The following is an 18,917-nucleotide window of genomic DNA, read 5'->3' on the forward strand; positions in this document are numbered from 1 at the left end:
CCTGTGTAGCTACTGAGACTTGATTTTGTTTTCTTCTTTCTTTTTCTTTTTTTCTTCTCTTTTCTTTCAATTGATGTCAAAATCTGCTCCTGACTTGGGAGGGAGGCTTGGGACCTGAAACCACAGAAGATCATTTTTTGTTCATAACACCCCTTCTCTTTGGGTACAATCAAAAGGCAAATTATTTTTCACCCTATATAAAATTACTTCACTTTTTTCCCCAGACATTTTACATAACCATTGAGGGGGAAGGAGCTGAATCCCAAACATTAGGGGATAGAGGAGAGGTTCCTGATTTCCATATGTGTAAGTGTTATGCCAGGGTAACTGAATTAACTAAAGAGGTGACTCCTGGGGACCTGCAGGATGTGCTCTCAAGTACGGTCAGCTGCCACAGATTGGTCCATAAGAGAACATCATAGCTCAAAAACATTAACATGAAGCTAAGGACCAGTTGTGAATCTTCTATCCGACAACATACAGGGATGTCCTAGTGAAAAATCCAAAATGGATCAGAAATCCAAGAAAGATGCTGCCCATGGAGCCCATAAACACGATGCCCGAGATCTGCAATCAGTACCAGATGCTACTGATATACAGTGTGGAGCCTGTAACAAAGACATGCTAGACCCATCCAGGCCAAGCAAGAAGCTTTGCAGATTAAATTTATATTAGCTGGAGCCTGTAGATTGCTTTAGCAAGCAAAATTGAGTCAGGGTGTTAAGATGATCTGGATCAAGAAATCTAAATTAGGTTTCCTCCTTAAAGAGAAACTAGCACATTTTGGCACTGGCTTTCCTAATAGTTTTAGAAAGAAAAGATTTGGAAACAGATACAGAGTATTTACGTATATAAAATCCAGTCCATGAAATAAAACTACTCTCTCTGACTGCACAGAGTGGTCAGAAGACTCCTGGAACAAAATCCTCCCTAAATCTCATGTATGTTTTAAGGAAGACTCTTGAAACATTAATAAGTGGTGAGCGGATGGCACGTTCTGATACACGCTGGGAAGTATGCACAGATAAAATGCAGGATGGCTGGTGATGTTTAAAAAGCAAACAAGATCTGGGCTTGCACTTTGAATATCATAAGGTACAGAGTGCGGCGTATTGCATTAATGGAGGCTATTCTAGCATAAAATGAAAGCCACTTCTGGAACAATCTCTGCAGCCCTAGTTTAGGACACTGGGGAGAGTAATATAAAATGACTCCAGGGTGGAGCACAGGTTGCTGGAGGGGGCAGCCTCTGCTGTAACCTACATTATTTTTGTAGTTAAAGAGAAGGGGGAAATGTTGCTTTGATAGGAAATCCTAGTGAGCAGGCACGTATGGGCAGTGTGTTTGCCAGGGGGGAGTTAATTCCTGAACAGAGAGCCCGTGTAACCCTACCTGCTATGCAGGGCCCGCTGGCTGGGGTGCTGGCAGTGCAAGTAGTGCCTCAGCATCCTGCTGGGTGTTTGCAGAGGAGTAAAACACTCTGTTCCCTTGGCTGCTTTGAAAACACACCGTGCCAGAGCTTGCATTGCTCCCCATGGAGGTGTGTTAAAGTGTCGGTGTGCTTAAGTGTCAGTGTGCTCCTGGCAGCCTTCATCAGTGAAGGGGCTGGCTTTGGTCCCTTGTCCCAGCATCATCATGCAGTCCAGATTATTCCCAGGCTGGTTCCCAGCCCCAGCCTTCCTCTCCTATGGCTCTTCCCTCTCTTGTCTTTACCTTATTTCCCTCGTGCTTTTTCTGGGTTGTGTGACCTCATCTCATTTCGTGTTACAGCTAAATCACTTCCAATACTGCAAGTGGGGGAGGGCAGGGAGAGCTCCTGGAGGCACCATCCTGGAGCAGATTGCCAGAAAACATCCCAGTGGGGTAGCTGATCTCTTGGCCAAACTGATCTCTGGTAGGTCTGGAAATCCCAGTATGAGACATGGGCAGTAGTGGATGTGCAGAGCCCTCCCAACCCGCAGCAGCACCTTGCTGCCCGTAGCTGGTGGCTGGTGTGTCTTAAGTACCTTTTTACCCTACCTGCTGACCCTTTAGGTTTGTAATGAGATGTACATCACATACTGTGTGTACAGAGTCTTGCTGCTGGAAGATTCAGATTGCTGTTCTCATGCAAAGGAAGAAAACCCCACTGGTATATCTGCATTCCCTTGGGCTGCTGAGCACCCGGTGCAACACCGTACACTCAGCAGAGATTAGTGGAGTTAAAAGTAGTTCTCGTAGCCAAAATATTTCTTGTTAGTAAAAATGTCCTTAGGATACTTTGCGTAATGGTAACCTTTGGACCACACAGGGTAAGGAAAAATCAGAACATAGCCTTCAACACTGCCAAAAAAAGTTTGTCTTAGTTGCACAATACAGGAGAAAGGTTAAAGACCAGAGAAAACTGGCATTACCTTGGGGATGGAAAGAATGGAATTTAAATAGCAATCTAAGGGTGAGTATGTAATATAAGATATCATATCTTTGTGAACTATTTTTCCCTTTGTGCTTGAAAGATTATCTAGGAGAAAATGTCTGGCTCTGTGTAGCGGATGGAAGTCTTGCTGGGAGTCTTTGAATTTGAGGCTGGGTAAAACCTGGTCTTTCACTTTTGGTTTTTTATGTTTTGTTTTTAAAGGGTAATGTAAATTCTAAATTTGGCTCCCAGGTTATAATTTCTAAAACCAAGCTTAGATAAGTGTTTCCACCCCGGAAAAAAAAAAAAAAATCTTAGTGACAACAGATTGTTCTGAGCAAATGCGTGTTCCTTTGTAGACTCTCAAACCTGGGCCAGACACTGTAAAGAAGTGAATGTATGAAGTGAACAGAAATTAAAATTAAACAGAGGATATTACCAAGAGAAATGCAAACAGTAAGTAAGGATTGAGATGTGAAAGATGGCTTCATGATTTTTTCATTTTAATAACTGTAGCTGGTGTTAAATATAGCAGATAAGGCAAATTGCTTTAAGACACTGTGATTTCTAGGTTATTACTCTCTGTTTATTTCAGCAGTACTAGTACATTTCCTTATATCTGTTTTCTGCTTTCCAATCTTGAGTTACTGCTTTGTGTTTTGAAGTTAAATACAGTATACTTAATGCCATGTAAATCTCCACTGTTGGGTACTACTTGCTATTGTGTTATTCTGGTAATGCATACTGAATTTGTGAACTGCTGGGTAAAAAGGCTTTATCCCCTATAAATTTGTAGTAACCTTTAAATAAATTCTATAAGCACACAAAGCAATTAAATAAAAAGTGAGGTCAGAGCCATAAAATGTAGATACATTGCATCATAGTTTGGAGTTTCATGGACTGTTATCTGAAAGTGGCAATTTTTTCATGTATATAATTGATTTTTAAATTGATCAGCTTGTAAATAAACTGTAAATGCATAAAATCACCTCTAATAAACATTGTAAATGTCTCACTAAACATTATAAATGTTTCACAAACAGCTGTCTGCCCACAGAGCTCTACCTCTGGCTAACAGGGTATATTTGGAAGATGTATTCCAGGAAAGGGCTTGTGGGGAGCAGTGGGAGAGGGTTATCAGTACAACCAGCCTTACCTCACTCCCCTGCAAGGAAACCCCCAAGCAAACAAGAAAAAAACAACCAGTCTATTGGAGAGATTTTCCTAAAATTTCTGTTCTGAAGACTAGTGAGCTTTCTTATTTTAAACATCAATTAGACTTAACATAGGAAGTTACAATGTAAGCTCTCTGGGACAGAAACCGTATGTCTGTATTTTCACTACAAATTGATAACTGTGATCTGAATGCTATGAAAATAATAACGATGGATAAATGAATAAATTAATCAAATTGAGAGGATCAGTTTCCCAGCAGCTCTGAACACTGCTTCTTATGATTCGCTTTTCATATTTTGCCTAAGAAACCCTGACTTCTGCAACAGGAGAAAGCATCTCTGACCATAGCCCATGTAAGGAGCACAGCTGAAGAGATTGCTGATGCACAGGGACAAGACAGACCAATCACCCTGCTCCCCCCACACCCCAGTCATAGAAAAACATCTCATTTCCTACTGTTTTTATGGTGGGAGGAATAAGTGAGTGCTTACAAATAATTTTAGTATAGCTCTTGCAAGGGCCTGTCTGCCTGCAATTTGCATATAAAACCCCACTAAAGATTCAGGGCTGGGGTGTTTCAGCCAGACCCTGGAGCTGTTTGGAATTCTTTTGGTCATTGGCATTTCTCTGTACACCCCATGAACTTGCTTGCAGTGGGTTTGCAGCCAGCACGAAAGGATGAGGGTGTAACTCATAGCCGAGCCCTGGGTGGCTCCGAGGGGATGCTGGCTGTGGGCTGTGGTATTCAGCTCTCTAGGGCTGTTTATAGTAGCTGTGTGTTGGGGCTACTAAACTTGCGTATATTTTAAAAAAAAATGACTTTCGTTGTACTTGTGTGCAGAAGAAATGATAAGGGAAAGGTTTTCTCTGTGGCGTTCATCTCATAGAGTAACAGCATGTGGTGCAGAAATGGGGCTTTCTGGAGGTCGTGTTTGCAGAGGCTGAGGGAGCTCAATGGCCTGAATGCACCAAATCGACCGAGCAAACTGTGGGGAGATCCACGCAGAGGTCAGGGAAAGGATTTTTGTATTTACACTGGCATGGCTGGAAGCAGAATGTGGCCTTTGCAATCCTTGGCTCTGCCTTGGCGTGCTGGTCTCCTATGCAGTGTTAACCCCCTTTTGTGTCATTTTTGTGGTTTCTGGCGGAGTTATGAAGTTTGCTGTTTTCTTTTAGGAAAACATGGAACATCATATTGTTGTTCTGGGTTATATGTGGTCCTGGATGCTCACTGTGTTTTCAAAGGAATTTCATTTAAATTTGTATATTTGTTTTGTTGCCCATCAGATCCACAAAAGTCTTGGTCCTGGGAACATTTACTATATAATTGACTTCTCTGTGTGTATTGTGTGTCAGGGGGGTCAGACATCTGGTGCCCAGGACACAGCAGTGTTGGGAGAACATAAATGCCTGTGTCTGTTGTAAAGGACAAGTGTTTCTGGTGCTTGCAGCTTCTGAAAGTAACTCTTGAGATGGACGCTTAAATGTAGTATGGTTTTAGGTACTTGGGAACAGACCTAGCACTTGTGAACTCTCATCAGTTGCTTCCTCAAAGTGTTAACTTCTAGTACTAACACATTAGTGAAACTGATTTCAGTGACATTTAGTTTGTAGGAGTGTGGCTGTAACGTGATTTGTGTTTGTTGTTTTCCTGAATATGAATCAAGAGTTTGTGTGTGCAAAGACGATGACAAGTAAAGAATCAAACCCAACAGCCATCCAAAAAATGCCACTTTCCCTGGGCAGTGACATGTGATGAAACTGCAACTTTATTAGGTAAGTACTAAACTTTCTGCAGCCTTCTTTTGGCTGTTGTGTGAAACAGTTTCCTCAGTCCATAGTTTCTCCACCCTTGATTTTCCCCATCCTTCATTTTGTGCTTCTGAAAATCCAGCTAGAAAGGAATTGGATACCCAGCTCTGTGGGGCAGAAGAGGATCATCTGTTCTAAGTAGTTCTCCTGGTTGCTTGCATATGTATGAAGCCAGTTTTCTTTAGATAGACTTGCTCTATATGTTTATAAATCAATGCTTTATCTGTAAAAACCCATATGACTGGAATCCTGTTTTGGCTTCTATCACAACAGATTACTTTGAAATGTACAGCTGCATGTGTGTGCATAAAATATCTAAACGCTATCAAATATTCTCCAAAATAAGAGCTGAAAAGATTTAGGGCCAAATTCCCCAAGATTTCAATGGAGTATTGGCTCCTGAATAGACCTAGAAAAGCCCTGGGCACCAAGCTGGGAAGTGTCCAACAGCTTTGGACTTTCCTGACGCCCAGACCCTGTTTCTGTGCTGTTGTCTGGGGCACTTTGGTCTTGTTGAGCCTAAGCAGCTCATCTGTCTCCTTGTCCCCCATGCCACTTCCCTCCCTGCCATGCCTCCTCATGCCAGCTGGCAGGAGAAATCACCATCTCACACCCTCTGGCTGCTTCTGCCTGGATTTTACCAGGCAGGACTTTGTATTTTACTCTGCATTTGAATAGGAAGTTGGGTCATATTTTGTGGCCCATAGGATAAACATTTCATGGATCTTTCTGGTCTTCCAGCATCATAGAAGATTGTGCAGGATAACCCCTGTGGTCTCTTTTCTGTTCATGACTGTAGCCTAAATAGCTAGGGAGACAAAAGGAGGCATCCCAGGGTACAATTTCTGCTCCAAAACTCTTTTATATTATTACAATAACCGCAACACAAACAGTTTTTAGAGCAGGGACTCCGGACAACCTCTCCTCCCATGTGAATGTCCTGAATTTTGGATTGTGCTTTGCACAGAGTAATGCAGTTGAAAGAAGAGGTGACAGAGAGGGCTTAGGCAGGAGCTGTCTGGAAGCTACTTATTTTCCTAGGAAAGGAATGCTAGGAAAATAATGCTGATGCTCATTTTTCTCCTCTTGAGCAGAGGCTGCTGAATTTGCTGTCTGTATCCTGGATGAACTCCCTAGCCCCGGTGCTGCTCAGAGGACGGACAGCAGCCATCACACTCTCCTCTCACCGGGCTCAAGTTCTGAGCTCCACTTTTTAAATGAAGGGGCTTAAGAGGTTTGGTTTTATTTTCCCCTCCCCAGGAGATATCAGGCCATGAATCACGGCTGGAAGGGAGGCATTTCCTGGTTAGCTGCGTTGAGCCCCAGAAAGAGGCACATCCCAAGGACTGAAAGCTTTCCTTTGGGTTAGCTCTAGGTATGTTAATTATTGGTGTGTTCAGTTTTGGCACCTAATTAACTACCTGTGCTCCCTTGGGAGCTGAGGCAATGACACCAGGCTATGCGTTTTGCTCCAACAAAGTTCAGAGTCTCTTCTGTCTCCATCTGAACTCCCGTCTCCCTCTGAACTCCTGGAAGGCTGAAAAATCACTCTAAAACCCCTGAAAAACAGGAGAGAGCGTTCTTTCTGTGTAGGGTGGTACTGTGTGTGAGAGCCAGGACTCCTGTCAGCAAAGCTGAGCTGTTAAAGGGCTGCCTGAAAGCAGCATGGAACTCGGTGGAAGAATTTCATCCTTCTCCATCACTATTGCAACCTGATCAATCCTTGGGCAAATATAATATATATATATATATGTATGTGTGTCTATGTAATTTTTTTAAATAGTGGTAGTGGTGGGGTTGTTCCCAGTGTATGAGCAAAACTTCTGTCATCCAAAGATGGCTGTGACCACAGTTTTATAGTTTAGACTGTAGAGGTAAAAAAAAAAAAAAAAGGAAAATGCAATATTGGATATAGCCTGACTGCTGTTAGGCCTGCAGGGAACTGGCTGCCACACACCTGAAAAATGGCCGTGAGATGTTAAATGACAGCCTGTGATAAAGACTAAAGGAACAGCCCCCGGTTGCGGTGCAGAGGCGGCTGCGGGGGTTTTAATTTGGGTGCCCCGAGCGGAAACATTGTCACAGGGGGGAGGCGTGCGGGACTGTCGGCAGGAGCGGTTCGGCTGGGGCAAGGGCGCAGGAGGGACACAGGCCGTGCCCGGAGCTGGTCCCGCTGGAGCGGTCCCCCAGGCGGGGCAGGGCTGCCCTGCGCGTCACCCCGCGGGCGCGGCTTGTGCGTGGCAGCTCCGCCGAGCGGCGGCCACCGGCCCGGGGGTAACAGCACCGGGGGTGGGGACAGCGCCGGGGGGGACACAGCGCCGAGGGGGACACAGCGCCAGGGGGGACACAGCGCCGGGGGGCCGGGGCAGCGCCGGGGAGAGACAGCGCCGAGGGGGGGCGGGGCGCAGCGCTGCGGGACCGGGCAGCGCTGGGGGGGGGACGAGGACGGCGGGGCGGACAGCGCCGGGGGACGGACAGCGCCGGAGGGGGGACAGCACCGGGGGGCCGGGGCCGGGGCCGCCGCTAGCCACCGGGCTTGGGGGAGGGGACGGCGCTGCGGCGATGTCCCCGCCGGTGCGCGCCGGCGGCCCCTGCCAGCTCCGCGCCGCGGGACTGCGCGCGCCCGCGGGGGCTGCGTGCGCGTGCGCGCCCCGGTGCCCGCGGTCCCACCTGCGCGGCGCGGCGGCCGGGGCGCGGAGCGGGGCGGGGCGGGGCGGGGCGGGGCGGGGCGGGGCGGGGCGGGGCGGGGCGGGGCGGGGCGGGGCGGGGCGGGCGGCGGCGCGGGGGGCCGTGCGTGGCCGCCTGCAGCCGCGCCCCGCGCCCGGGAGGCGGCAGCGCCGCTGAAGGTGCCTCCTCGCCGGCAGCAGCGGCGGCGGCAGCAGCAGCAGCAGCAGCAGCAGCAGCAGCAGCAGCCCAGCCGCCCAGCAGCCGCCACCGCCGGCGCGCAGCGGCCCCGCGGCACGGTGCCGGCAGGTGATTGCGCGGAGGAGCGGGCTGCGGGGAGCGGCCGGCGGGCGTAAGCCGCCAGCTGCTGCGGGGGAGGCTGAGCCGGGGCCGGGAGACGCGTGAAGGCGCGTGGGGCGCGGCGGCCGGAGCCGCAAGTTGTGCCGGCGGCCGGCGCGGGGGCGGGTGCGTGTCCCGGTCCCGGGTCCGGGGGGGTCCGGGCGGGTGCTGGGGTCCCCCCGTGGGGCCCGGGGCGGTCCCCCGCTGCCGCCCCGCCGGCCCTGAGCGCGGGGCTGCGGGGTGCGGGGGTGCGGGCGGCCCCCAGCCGGGGCCGGGGGCTGCTGGCCCGGGGAAACTTTAGTTAGGGTCTGGCAGGAGGGTGCGCCTTCCCGTGGGGGCAGGACGCCGTCCAAACCCACTAAACAGTTCGTTTGGAGAAAATCTTTACAACTCCAGTCACAAAATGCTTCCTGTAGGACGCATGAGTACCAGGTTTTTAAGATGAAAGCGCTGCTGAAATCCCTGCAGAGGAGCTTCGCTTGGCAAGCTTGCGTACCAAAGGATTTTAATAAAGAAAATACATTGTCTTCCAACTGGAGGCAGAAAACAGAGCCGAAATACCACTTCCTAAATCTATCATGATTCCTGGCTTGGAGTTAGGAGAGCTTTTGGTGGTGTTCAAGTGCCATAGCCATCATGTTCTCTAAATATCTCCTAATCCTCAAGCAAGCAAAAGTGTTGGTGTTTAGTGGGTTTTGTGCGTGTAGGGCATAGTCGTACTTCACTCTTACTTCATATTTTGTGTTGATACAAATTCAATGCTTCTGCTCAGCCCTGTGTTTTGGCAGCGTCCTCTCTTGCAACGGAACTGGGGGGACCATCTAAATGAAGCTAACAAGTAAAATATGCTTTGAAATAGAGTGCAGATGGGAAGCATCGTAAGTATTGTGTTGCACAACAGTGCGCTCTCTGTGTGTGCCATTCAGCTCACAAAACTCTAGGTTTTATGAATGCTTCCACAATCTGAACTGGACCCTGTGCTGTTCAGAAATACCATGCACTAATGTCTGGAACAGCAGCAGTTCTGATGGGAAAGGTTAATTCATCTCTCTCCTGACAGTACTTCTGATGCCTGATGCCTCTGGTCGGCATGCTTGTTAGAAACGTGTATGTGTCGTAGGTTTTCAATTCCAAAATATTCTCAAATTCTTGCATCAGAAGAGTGACTGGTGTTTGCTGGCTCAGGTGGGTGGTGTCTTAACTTTTCTAGAGCTGTTTTGTGAGTTAACACAGCTGTCTCTTGCATCCTAAAGCATTGTCGTGGATTGCCATTTCATACTGACCAATAGTAGCACCCTTAACAGTATTAATTGAGGTTCTTTACCCCAGTTTCTTTACCCCCACATCTCACCCTTTCTTCACGGTGGGAAATGTCTCTTTGGCTCCATCTCCTGGTTCAGAAAGAGGATCCTCCTTCTGGGAGAGGGTATGGAGGGATGGGAAGCCTCCGGGGATGGTGTTGGTAAAAGGTGGGTGAGAAAGGTGATGGAGGCTGCTTCTTGGACTTGAACTGTCATCCTGGGACCTGTAACAGCAGGGTACATCCAGCTTCCACCTGGAGTGGGAATCAGGTCCTCATTTTTCTCGTGGGAAGAGAGCGTGTCTCTTTTAGTTCTTCTAATGTCTTAGAAAGATTTTTGACGTAGTGACTAAATATTATCATGGTATTTAGAAAATCGTAATTTAGTATTTCATTCCTTGCATGGATCTGCTGGAAGGGTTAGTCATCTCGCCTGATATATCTCTGTGCGTGATCTTTTGGTGGAAATATGTTAATGATATATCCTTTATGTCAAGATTTTTCTGCATGGTCAGGAAGGTCTGTTACTTGCAAATTTTTAATCTGCTTGAAATAGAAAACCTGTGGCAGTATGCAGGGATCTTGCTGTGATTCAGCAGATGTACGAGTGTGCATGGACTTCAGTGTGAGCAGAGGTAATCCTGTTCTGCAAGGACAGTGGATGGCAGGATCTCTCCTTTTGTGGAGGATCTTCTGTACGCCCTGTCTTTAGTGGAGATCAGCTTTTTGAAGTGCAAAAGACAGGAGGAAAAGAGCCTTTAACAGACTGTACAACCAGGTTACCTGTCCTACCTGTGACAGCCAGACTTCTGTATCTACCCACCATACCTCAAAGGGAAAGGAGAAGGTGGCAGACTTTGTTCTGACACTGATCATCAGTCCTTGAGATGGTGTTGGGAGGAGCAGAGCAACAGTAGAACTCTGAAGCTGGAAGGTATGTGAAATGGCAGAGATCTTTTGTTTCTGTACAGGTGGGCTGTGTATTCTAGCAAATGCCAAACAAGCTTACGTATGTCAGTGCCATTTAATGCTTCACTATTACTGTTTATGATAAATCATGTCAGCCTAAGGTAAGAACTGACAAAGACAGCATGCTGTGGTGTGGGTGCTACCTAATTTTTTTTTTTTAGTATTATTTTGTTTGTGTGGCAGTGTCAGTTGAAGTGGATATAGCCCTCCCTATGGATGCTAGTTTTTTTCTGCCCTACTGCAGAGCATCTCTGTTTGCACGCAGAGATGTTCCTCCTTACACATGCAGTCTGGCAGCAGGGGAGTCCTGGGAAAGGGACAGTCTCTAGTGGGCTGTGGTGGCCCAGGGCCTCTCTCCCGTTGCCCAGAACGTCTCCCTTGAGGCTGAACATTGATGAGTCTCTGAAAGCCTGTTATGTCTACAGAGCCAACTGCAGAGGGGAAAAAATAAGATGCGCCTTGGCAGATTTGCTCTGTATATCTTCTGAAGTCTGTGCCTGGCTTTTTACCATGCTTTGTGGCTGCTACAACCAACAAAACCACAACCACCAGCCCTCCAAGGCTGAGCTGAATTATTTTCTGACTTGCGTATCTCCAAGAGACGCATTAGCTACAAGAGATTCCAGCTGCAGAATGTGTGTGCGCGGCATGTCTTGTTCAGATGTTATTTCCTTAATGAAATTGCTCGTTTGGTGTGAAGCGTTGTTGGCTGGTTTGGGTGTTGGGGCTTTTTTTCCCCTCCCTCCTTCTAGCCCTGGGAGACAACAGTCAAACTGTGTTCTCTCTGGCTTGTTTTTTAAGTTAAGGTACAGTCTGCAGTCCTGGTAGAGCTGTGATTGCAGAGAACTTGAGGTGGTAGCCTGTTTGACACGTGTCGGTAGAAATGGATGCTTTCGTGTGCACTGTGTGTTCGCAAAGGACAGCAGAAAGGCGGCAGCCCTTGAAGAAGGCTTCACAGGATTTAGCTGGGGAGCTGCCTGCAACCAGCCTCATGAAAATGCTGGCTGCAAGGACTCCAGTGAAGTTGGAGTTACCTGAATATGCCCCAACTTCACAAAGTCATGCACACACGCTTTCATGCACTGTAGGCTGAGACACGTTTCTTCAGAGTCCTGATGCTTTTCTTCTTCCCTGTTCTTCCTTCTCCTCCTCCAGACCTTGCCCTGTGGTAGCTGTTGCTCCAGCAGAGGGGTTTGGTTCATGGCAAAGCCTGTGCTGCCTGCAAGGTGGTGTGCAACCTGCAGAGCAAGATTCAGTACATCTGCTCTACCTGATGGACAGGAAACATTTTGCTCGTCTTAGGAATGCTGTCACTTCTGGACTAAATGCATTCGGTGTTTTGCTACACTGAAGACTTGTAGCAGCCTGAGACTGCTAACAAGGAATATAATTCAGTTAAAACACACAGTGGAGTTCCATTATTGTAGGCCAAAATGTAGTAAATGGGCTAGAGCTTAACCCAGGGTTCAGGGAAAATGTTGCCGTTTCTGCAGAGTGCTCCGTGAATGTTGGTAGTGATCAGTGATTGAAGTCACTTGTCACTTAAGCTGAGGCTGAGCTGGCACAGGTCTTGGTCCATTTGCCAGAGTTGTAGAGGACTGGGGTGCATAGAAACACTTCGGCTTCAGGACCCGGCCTCGGTCTATCTGGTGTCCCAGAGGTCCATCTCCAGGGCTTCTGACTGTGGGAAGGTGGTTATAGCACTCGGGGTTGTATCTGTGCAGGGCCAGCTCAGCTTAGGTAGGTCCCAGGAGCATTAGGAGGATGTAGCTCTGCTGCTCCTTAGACCTGCATGGGACGCAGCGTGGCTGTGTTTGCTTAGCCTGGTGCTGGAGAGAGCTGGCCCAGGTGTGGCGGCTTTGGGGCACATCATGCCCATGCCGTGTTATAATAGTTCGTGTGCAGCTGTCCTCCTGACAACAGGTGATGAACTAAATCTAATTTCTGTAAATCTGAAACATAAGTTGAAGGTTACAAGGGGAAGGCTGTTTGCATAGCTGCCGGCATTATGTTCTGGAGATTTAGGTTCGTATTGGTGTAGTTTGCTTGGTTTGTCCCACAGCATCTTGAGCACTTCCTACAGCATGGAGAAGCTCTTGGCTCCAGATGGATTCTGCTGGAGCTGAAGATTTTCAGTAACATAGAGAATTTGACCTTCTGTATCAAGAAATTGTGGCATGGCTTCCAAGTACTACTGTGTATATGTACAAAATAGACAAGGAATGTATCCATAAATCCCTGCAGCTGCTGGTGGGCCGGGAGAGCAGCAGGGTGGCATGGATGTTGCTGACACAGGAGTTGGAGAGAGGAGCAAGAGTCTCATCCTACCGAACAGGAAGGAAACAGATTTTTAAGTTCTTGTCTGTAATCCAGGGTGGTCAAGAATGCCTTGGTGGGGTCAAACCTCTGTGCTGGTTGTCCATAGATCATCTTGCAGTCCAAGGAGGGAGTAAGATACCAGGCAAAAGATCTTTGTCCTATGTCTTTGAATGCTGACCTTCCTCTTTTGGGGACAGGATGTTTTGCGATATGGGCTGATCCAGTTATAGCCCTTGTGCTCTTCTGGGTCAAAGCTGAGACAGCAGAGGGGAGGAGGATTCAGCAGTCAAAGCAAAAAGTTATGGGGGTCTTTAAACACACTGACGTGTAGTGTCATGGTTTAACCCCAGCTGGCAGCTAAGTACCACGCAGCTGCTCGCTCTCTCCCCTGTCTGGCGTGGGATGGGGAGAAAAATTGCAAAAAGGTTGAACCTGTGAGCCAAGAACAGTTTCAACAATTAAAACAAAGTAAGTGATAATAATTGTAATGAAAAGGGAGATAACAAGAGAGAAAGGAATAAAACCCAAGAAAAACCCAAGCAACGCGCGATGCAGTTGCTCACCACCCGCTGACTGATGCCCAGGCAGTCCCCGAGCAGCGATCGGCAGCTCCCAGCCAGCTCCCCCCCAGTTTATACACTGAGCATGACGTTCTGTGGTGTGGAATAGTTTGGGTCGGCTGTTCTGCTGTGCTCCCTCCCGGCTTCTTCCACACCTGCTCCCTGGCAGAGCATGGAAAACTGAAAAGTGCTTGATTTAGAGTAAGCGCTACTTAGCAACAACTGAAAACATCAGTGTGTGATCAATGTTATTCTCATACTAAACTCAAAGCACAGCACTGTACCAGCTACTAGGAAGATAATTAACTCTATCCCAGCCAAAACTAGGACACGTAGGAAACAGTTTTTAAAAAAGCTGTTTAAAATATGAATGAGCACAAGATGTAAATGACTTGCTAAGAGGCTGGCTTCCAGAGACAGGATAACCATAGGGGACTGCTTGGCTTGAACTGGATGTTCATTCAACTAGCTGAAGTTTCTGGCTTTTTCTCAGACTGTTTAATGTGAAAATATTTATTGAAAGTGACTTCTTGATTCTGTGGGTCTTGACCAGTGACCTAGGGATAAGTGTGATTTGCTGAGCTGATACTCATGCCTTTTGGGGTTTGAGTACAGAACGCATTTGTTTGTTGACTAAGTGGCATCCCCCATGTAAATTTTCTGTTGCTTGGTTGATGATGAAGCAACTGATAAAGACATTGGGGAAAGCTGCTTTCTTCAACAAAGGGAAGTTATTTCTTGTAGATCTCCTGGGAATAAGGCTGCAAAGGATGTAGAAATGCTTTCTGTGTGAAGGCACCTCAGCTTTTTCATATTGTTCATGGAGTAAGGGTGAATGAAGTAAAATGGGTTTGGTAGAAACCACCAGGCACCACCTGCCTTACAAGACCCAACAGTGATGCAAGAGGTCTTGGAGACTTAAAACTGTGCTGCTCTGCTGAATTCCCCACGCTGGTGTCTGGACAGCAGAGTAAGGAGGGAGGAGTGAGAAAGGGCTCATGGGTGGGATGCTTCTCTAGGACGTGGGTGCATCTGCAAGAGGCAGCAAAGGAGAAACTCTGCAAAGTGCCTGCTGGAAGGGGAAGTGAGCTGAGGTAGGTAGGATGCGTCTTGCAGAAAGAGCACATGTGTGTCCCTGTGGCAGCATCTTCTGCCTGCTTGAGGTGTCCCTGGGCTCCTTCAAGGGAGCTCACGAGTTACGGGCCTTCAAAGGGAGACCTGTCTTCAGGACACTCTCTCCAGCTGGACTTAATGAAATTATTTGTGCTTTACACCAGTCTACAGGAATGTGGCTGTTCTCTCCTAGCTGTAGGCGCTGTTTTAAACTTGGTAAAGGCAGAGGCGTCTCGTGTCCAGCTGCTGCAATCCTTTTAAAATGGTGCTTTCACTTAAAAACCATGAAGCGCCTTCCAGTACAGCTTCTAAAGCAGAAGTTTAGACTAGCCAAGATGGTTTCTGAAGTTATCCTCCCGGGAAGAAACTTCTAAGGAAGCCGCCACTCAGCCACGGTACTTGAGCAGCCTTCTGGAAACAGCTGTTGGAGATGCAGAAAGCTGAACTGGAATCTGGTTCATGGCTGAAAAGTTATTTTTGCCATTAAAACTAGAATTTAAGAGAGTCCAGCTGCCTGCAAAGTGCAGCAGCTGACTTGAGCAGCCAGGGCGCTCCTGGAGGAACAGGGGAAAAGTAAGTTTTATATTGTCTTCTGTGAGCTCAGCTGCCCTTTAAAAACAAACACAAAGTCAGCTGAAGGCAGTTGTTTGTGTTGCAGGTGAATTGCAAGAGAGCTTAGTTGAGAGTAAGAAATAGTCTTTCGTGTTGCAATGAAGATTTTCTGAATTCTACCTAGTGAAGGGGATGTCGGGTGTGCTAGTCTTAAAGTTGCAGCAAAGTGAAAGCAACGGATTATGGTCAAGGAAAAGAAGGAAACCGAGCATTTCTCTTTCCATAAATTTGAATAATGATTCCTTTTCTTCTCACGGCTGGAGAGTTTAAGCCTCATGTAATGACCTAAAACTACTGTACATTTTGTTGTAAGATTTGAAGCTTGAGTAGAGTGACTGCAGAAAAAAACCCATGCATATGAAGCCCCTCTGTGGGCAAAATAATTGATGGGGGGAAAAAACCCGGTGGAACAAGCTAGTAGTGCTGTTTCTGGCTTTTCTAGATCTAAGGCGGCAGTGGGATGGTGGATTCACAGACGAAAAGCTTGCAGGGGTAGTCCATATGGTATATGGACTATACTATACCATAGTAGATATACCGTATTAGTAGGAGTTGTATGTGAAAGTAATTTGAGGTCTAGTTTCTATTTATCCTGCTGCACTGGCATTTTAAGCCTTTGCTGTTGAGAAGGTACAGAAGGCATAAACATCCGTAGGTCTCTACTGCAACATCTGGAAAAGGTATTAGTATATAAATACCTGAGCGAGGTGGTTTTGTGTTGTGTGGATTTCCAGGCACCCTCTGCCTAATCCCACTTCCAGCGCGGCACTCTGGCGCTTGTCTCATGCTCGTTTGACTGTCTGCAGAAACGTCGTCTCGAAGGGTCGTGTCAAAAGCATCAGTCACGGGTTTTATAGTGATTGACATTAATTAGCCTCAATGTTTTCCTTCTCTCCCCCCATCCCCTTTTTAACGTCATGTTTTCCCTTTGAAACGGAGATTAATTTGGAGTATCAAGATTGTAAACTGCCCTTGTTTGAACCTGCCTGCACTGTTAATTTTATTGGACGGTATTGGGGAATAGTGGGGGAATTCAGCCGTGGTAGCGAATCGCTTGCTATCACAGTGGTGCTTTCTAAAGCATTCAGCCATGACTGTCTCAATCTCTTCCCTCCAAAGGATCATCCTTCTCCTTTCCTTTCGTAGCATTTCTCTTCTACCCCCAGTCATTTCAAGTGCACTGCTTTACTCTTCACCAGCCTCCCTTCATCATCTTCCTTAGACTTGATTTGAGCACAACCTCAAGTTTTCTGGGGAAAAGTCATCCCTCTTTTCACTGTGTAGTGACTCGGGTAGCCTGTCCGTGTCCAAATAACTGTGTGTTGGTAGCACATGGCTGGGCTCCTTGTGCACTTGCAGTCCAAGTCCCTGTGGTGACGGCACAAGACCTGGTGGCAGGTGAGAGAAGGTCAGGGAGGTTCTGGGGTGGTGGTGCAGCTCCGGCACCTTGGTTGGTGGGCTCCTTGGGCTGTGCATGGTGAGCAAGTGTGTTACCAGAGCCAGCCTTGCACTTCCTGTATGGTTGGCCTTGTTTTGGGCAATCTTGGGCATCCATGCAGTAGTTTTTTATGTGCTGAACAATCAGCCCCCCCTGCCTAATTTTTTCTTTTGGCAACCTCTGGTCAAACAGTATTATTTTGGTGGATATAAGCCCCCTTTCAAGTTCCAGCCTAAACCTCTGTTTGGCTGGTTCATATTGCTTTATCTTTCCTTTTCCCCTCCGAAGAGAGCCTTCACTTTGCTCCAGTAGCAAAGCCACCGCCTTTGAGAGAGGTCATCCTGCTGACCTGCTCCTACACTGTTCCAGTTTCAGTTAACCTTTCTTCAACTCAGTAACCTGAAACTGCACGTTGTTGCAGCTGAGACCCTTACTGGTGTCTTCTAGGTTTTCCAATTCCTCATGGAGACCTTGGGCAACATCTGACTTTTTTACACTCTTGCCATGAGCCATACGCCGCCAGTCTTTCTATAGCACGTCCAACCGTTGGGCTCCCAAGCTGCAGAACATATTTCTTTAATCCCAAAGTGCACGACTGTGCACGGTTTTATTACAAGCTCTACCTCCTGTCAGTTGTTTTAGTTCCTAGATGCTCTGAATAAACTTCTGCCCATCCTGAGTTGACAAGATGTTCCCAGCTATCTGCTGTCTGCATATTTCATTCGCACTCCTCTACTATCCCTATCAGGGGAATTAGCGGAATTGCTAGATAAGACTGTCCCAAGGCAGATTTTTTTAGGAAATCTGTTTATAGTTTGTCTTTCTCACCAGAATTTAAACATCTGCACAAGCTGCTCTTCTCCTGGCTTTTGGGAGGTGGAGCTTGGTTTGGCTCTAATGTCTATCCTAAATAGTAAACAGGATGGATCATGGATCTGGGCTGGTGAGTGATCCACGGGCAGGCAGGCGCTGCACGTGCAGGGTGCTGGCAACAAGCGTGCATGTGTCAGAGCCGTGATGTTAAGTATTTCCTCTTGGAGGGTGAAAAACGGCTTTGTGTTCTGGTCTATTATCAACACTTAACTGTTCCTGGAGAACGTTTTTGTTCATCTGAAAAAAAAAAAATACAGAAAAATTATAGATATGTGAAACCGTTGATTTGAACTTAAAGTGAGGATGGCATTTTTAATTTATACTCTTACAAGCTGTAGGACTGACCAGAGCTGAAAATTTGTCAATTCTGTCAGCTGTAAGCATGGAGGGCATTACTGAAATAGTATTGTCACTGTCTCATTTGCTTATGCTGAATGTGTTATCTGGCAGAAATGGTCTTGAAAACCTTCATCTGTGTCCTCCTCTACAGCTAGTGCCAAAAGACCAGAACAGATCATCTCTGTGAGTCTCATCCAAGTCCGGTTCCAGCTGGGAGAGGAGTACTGTGGTCTCCCGGAGCTTTGAGCAAGCAATGCAGCCCTTTCTAAAAACAGCAAATAGGCCAAGTGGGTTATAAGAAGAAAAAAAAAAAAAAAAAAAAAAAAAAGGCTAAATTTTGACATGTATGTTGTGAATGCCTAAAATGGCCAGTAATCTGAATTATTAATGGAGAACGCGACAGATCTAGGGCATTAGCTTTATACGTTTCATGAACGCACATGTACTGGAGAGAGAAGGCAGTACTTCATGACGTTCTCTAAAATCAGCATTTGGGGGAGGTGAAGTACTCCAAATCCACTCTTAACTACTGTGTTTCCTTTGTTTGGTAGCTTTAAAGCTCACGTGGAGAACTCTAGCAGGTAAAACAAGCAAACGAATCATTCCTGATGGCTTGGTGCAGAACTAGAAACTCGGTGGCATCTGCAAAGTTCAGCTGAGGCAGCGAGAGTCCGGGCTGCACTGGTTTGAAAATGAACAGTAGTTTGCTGTCCAGCCACAAATATACACATTACAACTTGCTCTGTGCGTGCACACTTGAAGTGACAGTTTAGAGTTTTGTTCTTGTATTAATATGTGGAGGGGGAGTCTATTCAACTGATCGCTTTCTGTTAAAGGACCATCTAAAGGTAGGGTTTGTTTTGGTGTTTTTAATGCATGGCATCTGCACTCTGCTGGTGGTTTGCACGTCTTTGCTCATCAGGATGCCAACATTGGGTTCACAATCTCTGTTAAGTTATGGAAAAGCTGTATTGTTGGGTAATTGCTACTCAGTCATTTGTGTATCAG

At 47.0% G+C, this 18,917-nt stretch overlaps 1 protein-coding gene across 1 annotated transcript in view; it reads left to right on the forward strand.

The window, feature by feature from the left end:
* The window catches only part of PDZD2 (PDZ domain containing 2), a 206,213-nt gene that overhangs the window by 77,903 nt on the left and 109,393 nt on the right, over nt 1-18,917 (forward strand).

This window comes from Falco naumanni, chromosome Z, assembly GCF_017639655.2.
Source record: "Falco naumanni isolate bFalNau1 chromosome Z, bFalNau1.pat, whole genome shotgun sequence".
Lineage (NCBI taxonomy): Eukaryota > Metazoa > Chordata > Aves > Falconiformes > Falconidae > Falco > Falco naumanni.